The sequence below is a fragment of the Taudactylus pleione genome, unplaced genomic scaffold (assembly GCF_031769625.1).
Source record: "Taudactylus pleione unplaced genomic scaffold, aTauple2 ptg000451l, whole genome shotgun sequence".
Classification (NCBI taxonomy): Eukaryota; Metazoa; Chordata; class Amphibia; order Anura; family Myobatrachidae; genus Taudactylus; species Taudactylus pleione.
In genome coordinates, this window is record NW_028284853.1 from 6,061,131 (window position 1) to 6,078,164 (window position 17,034).

The window sequence follows — 17,034 nt, forward strand, 5'->3', positions numbered from 1 at the left end:
CGTAATTGACCGGCCCGGTGCGCCTTACCACGGTATACGGTCCTTCCCACATAGCCTGCAGTTTGTTTCTTCGCACTGGGATAAGCACCATTACTTTTTGCCCTGGATGCAACTCTCGGTCTTGAGCATGGGCGTCATACCATTCCTTTTGTCTCTCTTGTGATTCCCTGAGATGCTCTTGGGTTAACTGTAGCAATCTTCTCATGCGGTTCCGCATATTCTCTACATATTGTAAAATGGGCTGCTGGTGTTCTTGGAAAGTTCCCTCCCAGCTCTCTTTGACCAGGTCTAGAGGCCCCCGCACTTTCCGGCCGTACAAAAGTTCAAATGGGGAATATCCAGTAGACGCCTGTGGGACTTCCCGATAAGCGAAGAGAAGCTGTTGAAGGGCTCTCTCCCAGTCCCTCCCCTCGGACAGCACGTAAGCTTGTAGAAGTCTTTTTAGCGTTCCATTGAAACGTTCACAGAGTCCGTTGGTCTGTGGATGGTAAGAGGTGGTCCGAAGAGGTCGAACCCCCCACTTTTCCCACAGGGTTTGCATTAGTTCACCTTGGAATTGGGGCCCTTGATCTGTGATGACTTCCTGTGGGTATCCAAGCCGACTGAATATGTCTGTTAATGCTTGCGCAACGTGTTCTGTGTCAATAGATGATAGGGCCACAGCCTCAGGATAGCGTGTAGCAAAGTCCACCAGTGTTAGGATGTACTTCTTTCCCGTATGACTGGGAATAGCTAATGGTCCAATTAGGTCTATGGCAACACGGGCAAAGGGCTCCCCTATAATAGGTAATGGGTGCAGAGGAGCTTTTCGCTGGGGCTTCCCGAGCCTTTGGCAGGTATTGCAGGTGTCTCGATACTGCTTAACGTCTCTAGAGATTCGTGGCCAGAAGAAATTCCGCAACAATCGTGCCAGTGTTTTACGGGTGCCAAAATGCCCGGCCGCTGGAATGTCATGAGCAAGGGCTAGTAATTGTGCTCTGTACGGTGTAGGTACCACCAACTGTTTAGTAGGCATTACTGTTTCCTGTCCAGACTGAAGAACGACCACTCGGTACAGCAATTCCTCTTCCCAAACTATCTTGCTCCCATCAGCTGTTTCCAACCCCAGGTCGGCTGTGCTCCTTAATTTACTTAGGGAAGGGTCTGTCCGTTGGGCCTGTCGAACCTCGCTCCGGTCCACCTCCCCCAAGTCTAACTCTGAAGTACTGGACAAGAAACTGGAATCACTCACCATTGTGGTCGGGGTAGGTTGGTTCTGTTCTGAATCTGTCACCTGGGTCACTGCTCTTTGGGTTTGGCTCCGGGTCACCACTTGAACGAAGCGTGTCACCAGTCCCTGTCCCAGATCATTCCCGAGGATGACCTTGGCTGGTAGCCCCTTGAGTACTCCGACCTCCACGATTCCTTGATCAGCTCCCCAGTCGAGATGTATCTTGGCGACGGGGATATCGGTCTGTTGTCCCCCGGCGGTGGCAATTCGTACATACTGTCCAGGAATCACCCGGGAGGTGGGAATCAGGTCTGGCTCAATCAATGTGAGTGAGGCCCCAGAATCTCGTAGGCCCTGTACCCGCTGGTCCTCTACCAACACAGGCTGTAAGTGCCCCTGCATATTCTGAGGAGTTGCCTGCTCCTCCCCCAGAACCAGGTCTACAATATACACCCCATCCATCATCTCGGTCGCATCTGAATGGATGACCTCCTCGCAATAATCCTCCATGGGGTAACATACCACAGAGACTGGGGCCGGTCTAGCCCCAGGGAATGGCCCTCGCGTGCGTGGACAGTCCCTCAACAAGTGTCCTGGTTGATTGCAGCGGTAGCACTTCCGAGGTTCTGGGTTAGCCACTTTGAATCTGGGTGGTTGATAAGAAATGTTTTTGATAGGGCCTCCTTTACTACTATCATTTATGCGTGGTTCTCTGTCAGGGAGCTTCTCCGCTCGTGGGGTTCTTGTACCACCTGTTGCACTGAAGACTCTCCATTGGGGACGGTTAGCTATATATTCATCAGCCCATTCTGCAGCTTGTTCAGGCGTGCTGGGCTTCCGGTCTGCGACCCACTCCCGTATCTCTGGTGCCATCTTAATCATTAGTTGTTCTGCCACAATTAGGTTGATGATCTGCTCCACGGTAGAGGCCTGTCTACCCTCGAGCCATTTTCCACAAGCTTGCCGTAGCTGACTGGCAAACTCTTGGTAGGAAGCAGTCCCACTTTTGCTCAGTGTCCTGAATTTGAGACGATAAGATTCTGCAGTGATCTGAAACTTAGCCAGCAATGCCTTCTTTATGCAGGTGTAGATTCCACATTCCTGGGAAGTTAGAGCCCTGTAGGCTTCCAAAGCCCTACCGGTGAGACTTGGCCCCAAGTACTTGGGCCATTCAGCTGGCTCTATCCCGTGCACTCCCATGAGATTCTCAAAGATCTGCAGGTGAGTGTCAATGTCAGTTTCATTCTCTCGAAATGTGGGAACATCCTTAAATCCCAAGCGCCGCTTCTCTTGTTCAGCCCCTCTGGGCGACAGCACAGTTCCGCTGCTAGTAGGGATTTGTACCCCTAATATTGCTTGGATCACTCCAGCTCTCTCTTGTGTAGTTGCACTTTCACCTAGCGCCCCCAGCCAGCTCTGTAGTAGGGCGGGAGTAGCGGTGGTTGACTCGGGTAACCGACTGGAAGTGCTTCCACTGCCTGTCGGTCCTTCTTCATCATCACTCAGGTGGTCGGGATCCTCTGGGTGTGCACGATCCCACTCCAACAACCGTAGTACCAGAATCTCCCGGGTGTCAGTCCCATTATAAGCAATTCCCTTCATCCTGCAAAATCCTTGCAGGTGCGGTTTCCGGGCTGTCCGGTAAAACTTCTCCTGCTCTCTCATGACGTTTTCAATTTGGCCGCCGGTTGCAACTGCTGACTGACTCTCCATGCTGATATTCTCTGGTATTAGCGTGGCTTCTACTCACTCCCCTGGAATTACTGCAGGAACTGTGTGACGTCCCACCGCTGCCGCCAAATGTGAGGATACCGGGTGTCCTGGGTATCCTGGGGTTCAGGGATCACACAGTGGAGCAGGTTATAATGAAGGAATGATGAACTTTATTCATGGAGACACAGAAATTCAGCAAACAGTAAGCAGGGTTATATCATTACAGTCCACTCAGAGTTCAGCAAAGTCTTTTCCAGCTGCTGTATATCTCTTCCCTACCTGGCCAGCTGTAACAGGGAACACAGAGCTGCTATATATCTCTTCCCTACCTGGCCAGCTGTAACAGGGCACACAGAGCTGTTATATATCTTAAGACACTGAGAGGGGACAACACCCCAACCTTCAGAGTCACACTCTACACACACACTATCCCACAATTCCTCTTGCTGCACCACCCTACTTCCCTCTCTCTCCCTCATTGGTGGGCTCAGGTGTCAGTCTTTGCAGAGAGGAAGGAGGAGGGTTTTGTAACAGGAACACACCTTTGCTGTCTGCTGCTGGCAAACTTCCTGTATGAGACATGCAGACTGAGGGTTTCAATTTAAGAACACAGAACTGGGTCATAACTCTTTTCAACATGCAGGCAAGTCCTAGAAGTCCTTTTCCCTTGTCTCCTCACAGCTCCCTAGCCGCACCTAGTAGCTTCCACGCTACCACCCATTCCACTCTACTCCAGTCCAGAGTCTGATCCAAATTCCAAGTTACCCATTCCACTCTACTCCAGTCCGGAGTCAGATCCAAGTTCCAAGTTACCCATTCCACTCTACTCCAGTCCGGAGTCAGATCCAAGTTCCAAGTCTACCTACTGACACCCCATCCAGCTCATCAAGCCTTCCTGCCGGTCCCAGTCCGGTTCCTCCAAGTTTTCCTCTGGTTCCACTCCAGCGTTACAAGTTTCCTGTTCCTGCCATTTATCATCAAAGGCAGTTCTCACTGCCATATTCTTATGCAAACAGAGCTGTTTACATCATTCATGGTTCCAGTCAAGCCGGTCTCTGCTGAATCCAGCTCAACACCTGAGTCAGGTAACTCTCAGACACCAATTGTGACACTCTGCCTCTCCTGACTTCACATCTCTGTCACACATTGCAGAGCAATCATACCCATGTAGTGCAGCTGTGTGTAAAGCCTTTTCCTAGGAGTCCTGACAGCCCCCACATACGCTGCACAGCCGCCGGAGTCCAGACAGCCCTCTACGAACCGGTCACCTGTTAGGAGCTGCCCACGCTGCAGAGACAGCGAGCCGCCTGCACTGCTTTCTGAGCAGGACATTTCTCACGGATAGCCTCTGCTAGGAACCGCAGGACATTTCTCACGGATAGCCTCTGCTAGGAACCGTGCACGCACACTCCCTAACTTAAGGTAAACTCTGCACTCTCTCATTAGCTAGTCGGCCGTCCCTGCCCTGCAATGTCAATTGATATCAAGGTGGACACGGTCAGTGCAGGCTGAAAGCAGAAGTGCTTCTTTCCTTTCCTTCATACCAGCTGTTAACCCTGCTCTCTCATCCCATGTCCTCTGTTCCATACAAGACATGGAGACAGCAGAAGCAGGGGGGAGGAAATATCTGGGGCCCCATTTTTCCATTTATCTAGAAACTTCTCTTTCTTATATCGAGTTATTTATTTATTTACTTTTTCTCTCAATTGTCACTCATATTGGGCATGACGGCGTGGAACTGATTAGATATACATACTATAAACATTTACTTGATCAAAATGTTCCTAAGCATTGCTTGCTGATGTATTGTTATATATGCTTAGCAGTTGAGAAATTTATATATATCATCTGCATCCATTTGAATCTAAAACTGCTTTAAACTACTGATTACCTGGAGGTTCTGCGGCTATATACTTGATTGTGACTTTATTCCTACAGGTTGGCTCCTTATATCACAGTACTATAGGCATAGTACAATAGTAATCTCAAGATTGAAGATATTTACCCTATTGGGTTTAACATCTCAAATGTATAATGTGTTTTCTGTACCCTTAGAGGCATAAATCTAAATTGCACTAACTACTCTTGGACTATTATTGGCTCATCTAGTAATCGGCTGATTAGCTATTTGGTGCGTTATTGTGCAAACCGTATGATATTAAGTATGAATATATAGAAGAGATATAATTAAGGTAACATTATCTGGGTAAATTTACAATATATCTCTATACGGGCTGGTGTATATCATAACATATTCACCATGATTATTTTGTATTTATTAATTATTGATAAGAATCATAATTGTATCAATTCTTGATAATTGAACCTCTACACTTCTATTAAGAAGTAGAAACTAACATGTACTTATCAGTAGATTTAAGTGTTGTTTGTTATATGTAATGTGTCTGGTATCATCATTTTTATTCTAATACTAATAAACGTTAAATTATAAAAAGTTTTTTCCTATCTAAGTACAGTACGCTAGGAGAGTGCCCCCAACAAAGAGTCTTCTATTCTCCTTCTACAAAAAACCCCCAAACTATTAATAGCTTCAAAGTAAAGTACATTGTTACATAATATATGAGCTTATTTTGCACTACGGTGCCGGTTTGTATAGGTAAGCGCATGGATTAGCGAGAAAAAATGTCATCTGCTATGGGGATAGGTATATCCAATTTGGAATTTCTAAGGTTTTAATGGCAACTACATTACTATATATATAAACATATAGGGCCTGATTCTGAGTTGGATGCTGCTGCGTCCGTGCCAGTGTAGCGCATGCGACTTTATGCTAATACTGCCACAATCCATTCCCTTCCCTGCGTCGGCATGTGCAAGGACTGAGACGCCCGCTTGGAGCATTGTTAGACGCTGTAATACCGCTTGGTGCGTCTTTAGATGCCGCCATCAGTCGTTCCATGGAAACTTGACCAGCCCTGTTCTCGGTGCAGATTCTCTGTCAGAGTATGGCCTCCAATGTCAGCAATTATGCGTTTGCAACCAAGTCAGCGATGCACCCACAACACGCCCATAACACGCCCGTAGGACAGACCATCTTTGTGCGTCTGAATAGCTGCCGCCCAGGAACGCCCAGCACCGTTTCAAGACACTTTGGATACCGTGCATCTCAATGGCAACTGCGCCCCTGTGTGTGCACATCGTGGGGACACATGCGTAGTTGAAAAACAATGACCATTTATGCAAATATCGGCACTGCTTGCAACTCAGAAACAGGCCCGTAGGCAGTGGCGTCTCAAGGGGGATGCGGGCCGCACCTGGGCGTTACCCGCCGAGGGGTGACACCAAGGTGCAGACTCCCCCCTCAGTGACAGAAGCCGGGTGCTGCACTGTAGCATTAGGTGCAGCACTCGGCTCCTGACACAGTGAGGGAGATAGTTAAAAGCAAGAAACAAATTAAAATCTGCGCAAAGCCTAGCAGGCTGCCTGTGAATACAGCTGAGGAACCTTCACTCTTTTCCTCTAACTGTGAGGAAGATGGCACTGCACACAGGGCAGTCCACACCTCCTGCACCCCCCAGCCCCCCCAGTAAAAAGCACAGGACAATGGGGGATCGGACCGCGAGGCCACTCCCCTTTAGATTAGGTCACGCCCCTTGTCTGTGAGGCTACGCCCCCTTTCTTGGCCCCACAGCATCCCTCTCCGCACTGGAGGACACCATGGGGAGGGATGCCACTGCCCATATGGAGCAATTGGTCACGAGTTGCTGATGTTTTGCCAGCAATTCACCACCAGCAACATTGGCGATAAATGTGTGCAGGAAAATCCGCAATGTTGGGCGGCCGTACACATAGGGGTCGATTCCATTATACACCGCCCCATGAGTAAGTGTGTATGTATCTCGCACTTACAGTAAACCTGTACTCACTGATTTTTGTTTGCAGCCCCACGGGGCTGGGTACAAATGTCAGTGAGTCTGGGATGAGATAAGGCCACAAGGGGAGACGAGATAAGGTGGCATTCACAGCATTTACACATTTTTGCAACAGCAACTCGCCCCCCTTGCGGCTTATTTTATTTATTTTTTAACATTTCTTTATTCATCAAAGCAAAAACATAGTACATCACTTCTCAAAGAATAGTTGGTAATCTTATTACAATGATAGCATGTAGCTAATATATATAGAGCAAAATCAGAATACATTATGTACCCTCACGGCTAATTGATTCGACCCCTTAGAATGCACTGTGCAATAGTTGTAAAGTGTCCCCATATATGAAACTACACATCTTGGAAGTTTTGATCCAAACAATACGGAAAGAATAATCTAAAGTGTAATTCAAATCTGATTATTATTATTATTTGTTTGAAAGGCAAACAGACTATAATTAGCACAAGGTTGTCCACTGACGGAAAATCCCCCAGTGTTCTGACGGCTTAATCATTCATCACCCACTATATGTACGTGATTGCCATGAATTGTGGTCTACATAACACTTATACAGGATACAGGGCTGATGCCAAAACCATGCTAACATAAGTGATGTAACAGAATATAATAGTAGAGATATCGGAATACAACCATTTTCAGGACGCCTGGCATTTGCCAGTTTTCGGGGTCTTGTATTAATGCAGTATGGGAAGTGCTGTTATAGTAATTTATTCAGTGGATGGAAACAATTATGTTCTATTTTTAATTGATTGTTCTACTTTATTTGTATAGCATCACCAAGTATCCATAGAGATGTACAGTGAAACATTACAATGATACACAATAAAATCAGTATAAAAAGGCTTAAACAGACAGTACAAGGGGAAAATCAGACAGTGAAATATAAAGACAACACAGTTAAAGACAAGCAGCACTCGCCCATTGCCCTGGGAAATGGTGACAGAAAGTATCAGGGTCACTGACTTAGAAGAAACGCACTTGAGACAAGGACGGTTCAGGGAGAGAAGAAAAGGGCGGAGGGCCTTGCTCGTTACATTCTCTGTTATTCTGACTACTATTAGACATAAACTCCAGAATTTTGGGGGGATTGTAAGAGGTCAGTGTAGCAGGAAACCCAAATGAATGCTAAAAAGTTTGGTCATTAATACCTATGTAATTCATTGGTGTATGTTTTTTTTTTTTTTTTTTTTTAAAGAAATAAGAAAAAGTTTTAGGAGGCTTTGTATTTGGTGAATTTTGTGTTGATCACTTTTAAGAATTCAAAAACATATCCAGTATGAGTCAATATGGAAAAAAATAGTGAAAAATGTTTTTTATTTTTTTTAACAACAGCACGCGGAAACGCGGAATCTCAAGGTTTGGCCCCAAAAGCATTTGTCACCTTACGTGTATGGCCAAACTGGACTCTGGAATGCGGCTTGAGGACCCTGACCATGAGATGCTGCCATAAGCCATCAGGGTCCTTGGGCATACAATAGTCAAGAGTTATTTTAAATTTTTTAGATTTCTCTTTATTGAGCCCGGCATGTCAACAACAAACAAAACGTATATACGTATCACAAGGAGCAAGATGTCTGAAATCAGCACAAGTTAGCACAGCATAATCGAATTGGCCAGACATATAGTAATGAGGCCGTACATTAAAAAAAAACAAAAAACAGGAAAAGTTATACAAAATACCATAGTATCAATAAGTCAAATCAAAAGTTAGTGGCATCAGGCATCCCATGAGGCACGCCAGGGGCCATTCTAGATTTTTTTTAAACTACTTCCATCTGTATTTTGAGTGTAGAGAGAAGACCATCTGCTGTTGTCACACCAGTATATAGCAAAATGATCTTGTTACCCCTTCTTCTTCTTGCTAGGCAGGACAAACACAGAAGAGGGCAGCATTCAAAGTCAAGTGCAAACCACAATACAGTAATACACCTACTTCATCAGGGTTTAATTCGAACACATTGTTGTTGATCTTTCTTTGTTTCCATTTTACTGCTGGAGGATTAAACCTCCAGTCTGGCTCTGTGCGATCCCACCCTCCGCATAGATCCTCTCTAAGCCATCTCTTCCCAGCATGAATAAAGCCAGCCAGACTAATCTTTTCTTGAAAAGTGATTATCTGCAGCACAATGACCTGCAAGCCCTTCTGGGGGGGTCAGCAGCAGGTTACCTTCAAATGACTTAATCCCACTGCTCAGGTTTTGCATGACTTGATCCTTACATAAGGAAAGTTTGTATATAATGTTTTAGATGCCCCCTGCTGGGCTTCTGTATGCAATTCGATTGTTTCTCCTGTCGGGCGCCCATTAGTGCTTAACGTGGCTGACAGCTCCCGTCTAAAAAAGTAGTTAGTTAGGGCACCCAAACCACCATCAGAGCGCCCCAAAAAAACGGACTTTGCACACCTTTCTCCTCGCACCTCAGGAGGCTGCGTGTACAAATGTGTCCCCCCGCTCAGCTTTAGGCATCCGAAAGGAGCAACAATTGAATTGCTCCACTGGGCGCCTATTCGTACAGACGTCTAAAACATTTGAATCACCCCCTATGGTAGGATACAACTGAGCACATCACAAGTGCACTACAGTCTAACTGGGACTACCACATGCCACGATCACTCAATCAATTACAATTTATCATGCGTTGTGCAGATGGAGCAGAATGTATTGCCATAAACAGTGTGCCATGGTCTTTAATGTTTAGTGCAGTTAAGCCTTAATAATGGAGCTCTATTTGAGTCTTTTCCACTTGCACAGAGCAAGGTAAATGGTACTCTATAGCTACCTATACATAAAGATTAGGAATGTATAACACCAATTACATTAAGCACACAGAACAAGAGAAGTAGGCGCTGATGCTGTGACACCTGTCCCAGTTTGCCATATAAGATAACTCAATGCGCCGTCCATGAGCATACGCGCCTATACAGTCTTGTGTGATTCTGGCGCTTACACACATATGCGCCTGGAGAGATGGGACAAGAGAGCAGAAGGGACAGTAATGCTGGCCACACACACAGCGATATTTTACCCGATCTGGCCGATTCCGACACATTGGAACGACAGATCGTGTAAAATATGGTCAAACCCTGAGTAAATCGTGAGTCCCCACTCATGATCACGATGCGATGCGCGTCCCCAGGGCCGGATTAACGGGGGGAGACAGGGGCAATTGTCCCTGGGCCCCCACACGTTAAGGGCCCCCACACCCATCGGGGTTAAAGTGGACCGGAGGAGACGGAACCAGTTCTGCCTCCTCCGGCCAACCTAACCCCGGCGCCGCAGGGAGGCTCCATTTACCAGGCGCCCACTGTAACCAGCAGGCGCCTGGCTCCCTCCCCGCAGCGGCAGTCGGAGTCGGAGGCTTGAGCTCATGTGAGCTCCAGCTTCCGGCTCACGCAGAGCACTATGGCAGAGATGTCATGACGTCTCTGCCATAGTGCAGAGGAGCAGCCGAGCGGACTGCAGTGGACGCGGGGCTTAGCTTAAGGTAAGTTTGAGCTTTTTTTTTTTTTCTTAGTGCAAGCGGCCTACTGGGGGCATTACTGGGGGGGGCATTACTACTGGGGGCATTACTGGGGGGGGCATTACTACAGGGGACATTACTACTGGGGACATTACTCAGGGGGGAGCATTGCACCTGGGGCATTACTCAGGTAGGGGGGAGGCATTACTACTGGGGGCATTACTGGGGGGAGGCATTACTACAGGGGACATTACTCAGGGGGGAGCATTGCACCTGGGGCATTACTCAGGTAGGGGGGAGGCATTACTACTGGGGGCATTACTGGCGGGGGTGCATTACTACTGGGGGCATTACTCAGGGGGGAGCATTACTACTGGGGGGCATTACTACTGGGGGCATTACTGGGGGGCATTACTACAGGGGACATTACTACTGGGGACATTACTCAGAGGGGTGCATTGCACCTGGGGCATTACTCAGGTAGGGGGGAGGCATTACTACTGGGGGCATTACTGGGGGGGCATTACTACTGGGGGCATTACTGGGGGGGCATTACTACAGGGGACATTACTACTGGGGACATTACTCAGGGGGGAGCATTGCACCTGGGGCATTACTCAGGTAGGGGGGAGGCATTACTACTGGGGGCATTACTGGCGGGGGTGCATTACTACTGGGGGCATTACTCAGGAGGGGAGCATTACTACTGGGGCATTACTCGGGGAGGGGGGAGGCATTACTACTGGGAGCATTACTGGGGGGCATTTTACTACTGGGGGCATTACTACTGGGGGCATTACTGGGGGGGCATTACTACATGGGACATGGGGGGAGCATTGCACCTGGGGCATTACTCAGGTAGGGGGGAGGCATTACTACTGGGGGCATTACTACAGGGAACATTACTCAGGGGGGGGCATTGCACCTGGGGCATTACTCAGGTAGGGGGGAGGCATTACTACTGGGGGCAATACTGGGGGGGCATTACTACAGGGGACATTACTCAGGGGGGAGCATTGCACCTGGGGCATTACTAAGGTAGGGGGGAGGCATTACTACTGGGGGCATTACTGGCGGGGGTGCATTACTACTGGGGGCATTACTCAGGGGGGAGCATTACTACTGGGGCATTACTCGGGGAGGGGGGAGGCATTACTACTGGGGGCATTACTGGGGGGGCATTACTACTGGGGGCATTACTGGGGGGAATTACTACTGGGGGCATTACTTGGAGGGGAGGCATTACTACTGGGGGCATTAATCAGGGGGCATTACTATTGGGGGCTCTACTAGAGAGGGAGCATTAGTATTGGGGGCACTAATAGAGGGGCATTTCTACAGAGGGCTCTACTAAAGGGGGAATGACTACTGGGGGCATTACTATTGGGGGTACAACTACATGGGTATTACTACTGGGGGATTTATACAGGGGGCATTACTACTAGGGCATTACTATTGGGCACACGCCCAATAACTACTGGGGGGCATTACTATTTGGGGCACAACTACAGGGGTATTACTACTGGGGGCATTTATACAGAGGGCATTACTACAGGGGGAACTACTAATGAGAGTATTGCATAGGGGCACTGCATAAGGGGCACTACTACTGGGTGCACTGCATACGGGGCACTACCACTGTGGGCACTGAGGGCCTGATTCAGAGCCGAACGCTTTGACCAGAGCGCTCGCTCTGAATCAGGGCCCTCCTACCTGTTCTTGGAGCGGCCTCATGGACGCTCGCATAGCTGTGGGTTACCACCCACAGCTATAGCAAGCGTCCATGATGATGGTCGCGATGGTCAACCATCGGGCTTGCGACGAGACCCTGCGGTAGGGTCTCGCTGCCGCAAGCCCTGGAGTGATTTTGGCTCTATCAGAGCCAAAATCACTCCCACTGACATCACTACTGATGTCAGTGGGGCCGGACTCAGACGGTAGGCGTTCCCATGGGAACGCCTCCGTCTGGCAGCCACGCCCCCGGCACGCCCACCAAAGGGGGCGTGCTGTCAGTCACCATCGACAGCACGTCCCCTTTGGTGCGAGACCCCGAGCGACGGCTTCCTTGTCGCCCGCCGGGTCTCGCGCATGCGCACGACGGAGCTCTCTCCATCATACGCATGCGCATTTGGGCACCATCGATCCGCTTGCGAGCGTCCTGCTCTCGCGAGCGGGTCAGATCAGGCCCTGACACTACTGGGGGCTCTGCATAAGGTCCCCATTGCGCATACCCCCAGTTTGTCACATTTAATAGGGGCCCCCACATGTTTGTTGCCCAGGGGCCCCAACAGACCTCGTCAGATCTGGCGTGCAGTAGGGCAGATCTGACAATCTAGGACCCGATGCACTGTGAAAGTCTGGATGCAGGAGAGATCGTTTGAAGATCGGACACTAAATTGTGTGCAGATCAGCCAGGGAGAGTTTTAAAGGGAAATCGTACACAAATCGTACACATCAGCTGATCGTATGCAGATCGCCATGTGTGTGGCCACCTTAAGGGGGTGAGAACTGATGCAGACCGGTACAAGGATGTATATTCGTCTGTGAAAGCTGTATCATTTATCAGTCAAGAGCAAGGGCTGCTAATACAGGTTGAGTCTCCCATATCCAAAATGCTTGGGACCAGAAGTATTTTGGATATCGGATTTATCCGTACTTTGGAATATTTGCATACCATAATGAGATATATTGGGGATGGGTCTAAACACAGAATGGATTTATGTTTCCTTTATACACACAGCCTGAAGGTCATTTTATACAATATTTTAATAATTTTGTGCCTTAAACAAAGTTTGTGTACATAGAACCATCAAAAATCAAAGGTGTCACTATCTCAGTCATGCCCAAAACATTCTGTATTTCGGAACAATTGGATATTAGTGACTCAACCTGTACACGATGATTATTAGAGTCAGCTGACTACGAATGCACCACAGGAGATGTATTTCTTGCTTGTAACTTGGTAATTGTATGCCTATTTTAGCTTCTTTTTTTTCCTCTAGACTAGCCAAATAGTTGTTCCTACTGTATGACAGAGGTTTTTATTGAAGCCTAGTAGCGAATGAGTTCTGCAAGCAAAACAAATGGTTAAAAACCGTGGGTGAAAGTTTTGGTGATGTGTGCTTGGCTATTGATGATATTTCTTCTAACTATGGTCAACCAATCAAAACTGAAATCACATATTGCCTTGTAGCGGTTACAGTGGACAACAGGGTAAGAATACATTGGCATGGTCAGGTTTAGTGGCCTATTTATCAATATTGAGCAACAGGCCCCGTCAATTGTCAATCCTTGTCGTCATGTAAAGCAGCAATAAGAAATACATTTTAGTAGCTAGTTATCAAAAATCTCTTGCCAGTGCAGGTGCTTCAATGATAGGCTGTCTTTGGAAGAGTTCAGCAATGAAGGGCTAGCTATCCCTGACACTGCGCTTGCACAGCATAATTATTTTAGAAAATGGACAAGGTGGAGGGAGGAGGCTGCAGAAGAGAGATCAGAAGATAATGCCTCCATAGCCCAAACCCCGCAAACGCCAAGCTCTGAAAACTTTAGCTTTTCTGAGCTTTGTAAATAGGGCCAGACCGTAGTCCCCAATGAGAATAATGTAGTCTGCAGCATTATTTAAGCTAATTCAAGACATCAAGGGGCATATGTATCAAAGCTTGATGTGAGATAAAATTGTGAGATATATATCACCAACCAATCAGCTTCTAACTTACATTTTGCAGGCTGTGTTTAAGAAATGATAGTTTGGAGCTGATTGGTTGGTGATATACTGTATATTTCACAATTTTATCTCACAACAAGCTTTGATACATATGCCCCTTAATCTGTATAAAGAAGTCACAACTGAAGAGTCACACAAGAAATAGAAGCTTATAGAGATCAGTGATCCCTGTGAAACAACAAACTTAAGAGTCTATTTTGTCAAGCTGAATAGTTCCGTTATACACCTGGAAACAGTACTTTCTGCATGTTGTTAGTAACGGATCCATTCAGCACTGCGGCAATACAGATCTCAGCTGCGCGCAGTTCAGTCCTGATGAGGCGCGCCGTACCCATACAATAGCAAGCTTTCAGAGTTTGATTGTGGGAACTGGCACCATCTTAAGATGGCCTTAGTTACCAGAGCACTGCTCCCGGGCCGTAACTAGGGGTGTGCGACCGGTGCCGCCAATCAGAGTGCAGAGGTCTGTGAACGGCACCGTTGCCGAGCCAAAGTCCTTGTTTCTGGCTACCCTGCAGCCAGGGTCACTGCTGCGCCACAAAAGGAGTGTCCTTTAGATGCTCCAGACAGGCACCCTGCAGTGTGTGCAGCTGATCTGCAGCATCTTCAGGATGCTCCAAGTCAGCACTGCACTTACCAGAGCTGCCGGCCCCACACACTCAGCGCAACGTAATGATGACGGCGCTAAGGGGACGAGCCGGCACAGGGTGCATTTAAGCCCCGTTACAGCCCTGCTCTGCTCCATCTTATGGTTACGAAGAGGGAGCTCTCCACCACCTCCATAGGGATGGACATCGGAAGCGGATGGTTAGCAGCCATTGATGTTACTGGCTCGATGGAAATAGTTGTTCCATTCAAAATCGGGAGTGTGCATGCCGCTTTCCAGTGTCCATCTGATGGTACGTATCTTCAATTCAGCTGTGGACAGCCGGGAAACAGTGTCCACAGCACAGGTCATTTGCGCGTGCGCAAAACTCCTGACTCATCTGCGCATGCGCCCTGTATAACCATCGATGGTTTAACTATCGCTGGTTACCTTGTGATGGTAGATTCTATTGCACGTAAAGTTGCAAAGGGGGTATCACCGGCACTATTCGATGGCCATCCCTACCAATCCGGTCCTGTGCAGTAACACTACTGATTAGCGACAAAATTAACAGTGTTAGGGGTCTATTAGAATCGAAAGCTCTCTGGGGCTTGCGGCCACGAGACCCTACCACAAGGGTCTCGTTGCAAGCCCGATGGTTGCAATGGTTTTGACCATCGCGACCATCATCATGGTCACCCACAGCTATGCGAGCGGCCAGGAGGCCGCTCCTAAAAAAAATAGCGCCCGCCCTGATTCAGAGCGAGCGCTCGCTTTTTGCAAGCGCCTCTGAATCAGGCCCAGAGTGAAAAGTGATAAGGTGCCAGCCAATCAGCTCCCAACTGTCATTTTTTAAACACAGCCTGTGAGATGACAGTTGGGAGCTGATTGGCTGGCACCTTATCACTTTCTTATCACTTTTCACACTGTCTCCTAACACTGCTTAGTAAATAGACCCCTTAGGGTTTGCGGGGACAGCTGCTTTTTCAGAGCAGCTGTCCCCATAACGGAGTAATACTGAATTGCACCGGTAGTTTGGTATCCGCAACTCGCTCTGAGTTAGATACTTAATTAACAGGGCTTGATGAAGAATATACCCCTAAGCCTGCACAGAAGGTTTGTATGAAGGAGACACAGGACAGGTAAAATATAGTTTTTATAATAATTTATAAAGCAGACTCTCTGCGGTATATTTACTAAAGTGAGAGTTTTTAGAAGTGAAGATGTTGCCCATAGCAACCAATCAGATTCTACTTAACATTTAACTAGCACCTTCTAGAAGATAATAGCTAGAATCTGATTGGTTGCTATGGGCAACATCTCCCCTTCTATAAACCCGCACTTTAGTAAATATGCCCCTCAGTGTATTGAACCCTCAAATGACAATGTAACATTATAAATTAATATGTGTGTGTCTTACACATCCTCCTTGCACAACATGATCACTGGCGTGGCAAAGTAAGTAACTCTTGCAGCTATTTGTCATGTAAAATAAAAGCAGCCATTATATATATATTTTTTTATAAATGACGATATTATGCCTTAAGCAGAAGACACAAGCAGTATTTTATCAGAGAATCAGGGAAGTAAAAATCAGCTGGGAGGGAAGATTAATGTAACATCAGACAGTACCATAGAACACTGCACGTCCACTTCCCCAAGTACCTACATTGTCCCACAGAACACTGGAGCAGATGAATATGACAATAAATCTAGGGAGTAAATCTACATTTGTGTTTGTGTTTTGCTGGGTTCTCGGTCCTGCCCCGTGACTCTTATCCCCACTTTTCTGAAGATCTGGGAACCTTACAAGGGTTATTGGGCCTGATTCAGAGCTGAACGCTCTGACCAGAGCGCTCGCTCTGAATCAGGGCCCTCCTCCATGAAAATGGACGGCCTCCTGGCCGCTCGTATAGCTGTGGGTGACCACCCACAGCATATGTGAGCGGCCAAAAAGATGGTCGCGATGGTCTTGACCACCGCGACCATCGGAATTGCGACGGAGACCCTGCGGTAGGGTCTCCCTGCCACAAGCCCTGGAGTGATTTTGGCTCTATCAGAGCCAAAATCACTCCCACTGACATCACAAGTGATGTCAGTGGGGCCGGCTTCAGACGGTAGGCGTTCCCATGGGAACGCCTCCGTCTGGCAGGCACGCCCCCGGCACGCCCACCAAAGGGGGCGTGCTGTCAATCAACATCGACGGCACGCCCCCTTTGGTGCGAGACCCAGAGCGATGGAAAGCCCATCGCTCCCCGGGTCTCGCGCATGCGCACGACGGAGCTCCCTCCGTCGTGCGCATGTGCAGTGGGGAACATCGACCCGCTTGCGAGTGTCCTGACGCTCACGAGCGGGTCTGAATGACCCCAATAATTCTTATATTGTATGATAATTTTATCTGTGATATTTTGCTAGTTCTTATTTGAA

At 47.9% G+C, this 17,034-nt stretch overlaps 1 protein-coding gene across 3 annotated transcripts in view; it reads right to left on the reverse strand.

Moving 5' to 3' along the window:
* The window catches only part of LOC148505539 (syntaxin-binding protein 4-like), a 164,560-nt gene that overhangs the window by 100,965 nt on the left and 46,561 nt on the right, over positions 1 to 17,034 (reverse strand). The window lies entirely within an intron of this gene.